Source organism: Ricinus communis, chromosome 7, assembly GCF_019578655.1.
Source record: "Ricinus communis isolate WT05 ecotype wild-type chromosome 7, ASM1957865v1, whole genome shotgun sequence".
Classification (NCBI taxonomy): domain Eukaryota; kingdom Viridiplantae; phylum Streptophyta; class Magnoliopsida; order Malpighiales; family Euphorbiaceae; genus Ricinus; species Ricinus communis.
Genome location: NC_063262.1, coordinates 20,865,988 through 20,868,578, shown reverse-complemented (window position 1 = coordinate 20,868,578; position 2,591 = coordinate 20,865,988). Strand labels below are relative to the sequence as shown.

At 26.0% G+C, this 2,591-nt stretch overlaps 1 long non-coding RNA gene across 1 annotated transcript; it reads left to right on the top strand.

Annotated features, from left to right (window-relative positions):
• The first annotated feature begins 1,911 nt into the window (after window positions 1-1,911).
• LOC107261701 lies at window positions 1,912-2,383 on the top strand. The gene is made up of 2 exons (XR_001535612.2): window positions 1,912-2,019; window positions 2,154-2,383. It is a non-coding gene; the product is annotated as an uncharacterized LOC107261701 (long non-coding RNA).
• Window positions 2,384-2,591: the final 208 nt, after the last annotated feature.

The window sequence follows — 2,591 nt, the reverse complement described above, 5'->3', positions numbered from 1 at the left end:
AGATGACGCCGACGAGGGAGGTGAAGAAAAAGAAGAAATTTTCGGCGGCTGGAAGGTGGCAGCGGCAGCGGAAAAGGAAGGGAGGTGAGGGAGGAGAGGAAAGTCACGGAGGGAAAGGAGGAAGAGAGGGAGGAAGAAAAGAAAAAGGTTTTGTTATTATTTCTTTTTTATTTTTTTATTTATTTTTATTTTTTATTTTTATATTATTATTTTCTTATAAAATTTCTTTCTAGTCCCTCATCTTAGTTCATACTATAAAATATCCCTAACTTAGATAGATTACACTTATATATATATATATATATATATATTATCTTATTAGTCAAAATAATTCAACTTAATAAAATTTTTAACTTGATTATTTAAATCCACAAATCAATATAATATAATTATATAGAAATATTAAAAGAATTGGTACCCATTTATTCACGTAAAAAATTAATTTACCAAATTACCCCTGAAATAAAAAAAATTTAATTTTAAAAAAAATTTACGAGTATTACACATTTATACTTTATGACTATTTTGTGTTCATGTGCCAGCTAGATTCTTTCTTTAGCTTCCATATTACTATTGATCTATGCATAATTAATTATAATAAACCTAAATATCTTAACCCTCTGAAGCAATTGAAAGGTACGACTAGTCAGGGACAATGATATAAATATTTACTTGATTTTGCACTTAGTTTCATTTGCTCATAATTTTTTTATTTTTTTATTTTAATTGTTCAACTTTAATTTTAATTGTAATTTAATCACTTTACGAATAAAAAATTGATATGTCATATTTTCTTTTTTAATTATTCTTTTTTTATTGGTTATTTTTATCACATGTCAATTTTTTATTTGTGAAGTGACTAAATTAAAATAAAAATAAAATTGGATGACTAAAATGAAGTAAATTAAAACTCTGTGACTAAAATGAAACTAAGTGCAATATCGAGTGATCATTTATATCATTATGCTAGACTAGTTATGTCCAAATAAGAGGTGATGTGGTAGTTAGTAAAATGATCTAACTGCTATATTGTTATATAATGACTGAAAAGTGTAACCCAATTCATTATTTGGTCAATTAAAGTACTATATTTTGTGATTATTGAGTTAAGATATCAAATAGATACAATAATTATAGTTATAGTACCATTTATGCATTTTATTCTATTAACATATCTTATTTTTGGTTGTTATCAAAATTAAATATCAAATTAAAAAAAATTAATATTTAAATTTTTATTAAACTATAATATTCTCATAATTATAAATTTTTTTTTATCTACATTTAACAATATAAAAAAGCTTCCTGTATATGGTGATTTAGATAAAAGGAAAGTTTCCACTTAAAAAGACTAAACATGGATAAGAATGTAATAAACAGCCATTTATTACAATTTTCCTCTTGATATCTAAAGGCCAGATTTCCATAATAAATAACAAGTGTGTAAGTAAAATCTACTTCTTTAATAGGTCCTCATGCATAAAGCCCAGTAAAGTAACCTAACAAATGACATGCAGCAATTTTGGTCACATGTCATAAGATTAACTTTTAATTTAAGAAGTAAAATAAAATTTATTTTATTCTAATATAAACTATAAATTTCAATTTTTTAATAATCCATATATTATTTTAATTTTATCACAAACAAGGAAAGATAAATTTAAAATCAAAACTTTAGTCAAGTTGAGGGATGTGTTTATAGTCAGGCAAATCTTAATTATGGGTGCAAATATATTACATTTAAGAAATTAAGGAACTTTTTTAACTATCTATTAATACTAATAAAACTTTTTGTTAGACACATTATTTGTATTGGACATTTTAACTTTTAATAAAAATTTGTTTTTTTCATTAAAAAAAGTCTTATTATTGAACTAGTATATATATATAATCCAATGCAACGAATGACAATCAAGTAAGTTATAGCAGTCTCTAAAATTCTCAAACAAGAAGAAGATCATAAAATGAAGAGCCTTCAAATGCTTGTTGCTTTTATCCTTGTTCTTTTCCTTTCCAAAGGTAAATGAAATATATGCTTATTATATATATGAATATCTTTGACTATGCATGAAATTAGATTAAATTTCTGCGATTTTATTGGTACAAAAAGAATAAAAAAAACTAAAGTAAAAACTATAATTTGATGGTTACAGGAGGAGAGGTAATGGCAACTCGAGTTTGCATAAGGGGTGAAAAAATGGCGGATTGCAAAGAAAATGCATGTAATGATCTTTGTGTGAAAAAATATGGCAGCAAAGATGGAGCTCGTGGGTACTGTATTGTTGCAGGGGCTTGCACTTGTGTTTTTCCTTGTCCACCTTAATGTTTAGCTTTTTGTGACAAATTAATTACAAATAAAATCTCTCAAAACATATTATTGTTAGTTTACGTATTTCAATGGAATGGGATGAATTACCAAAAAAATTTGATCAATAAGTACACGAGGCTTTCAGATCAAAAAGGAAAGTTAAAACATGTGCTGAGCTCATATAAGCTACAAATTAATGAACCCAAAAGAATAAATGAATAGGAGAAGAAGCTGCGATAGCCGCCAAGTTCAACCACCTGTACGTCGTTCCACACTATTACCG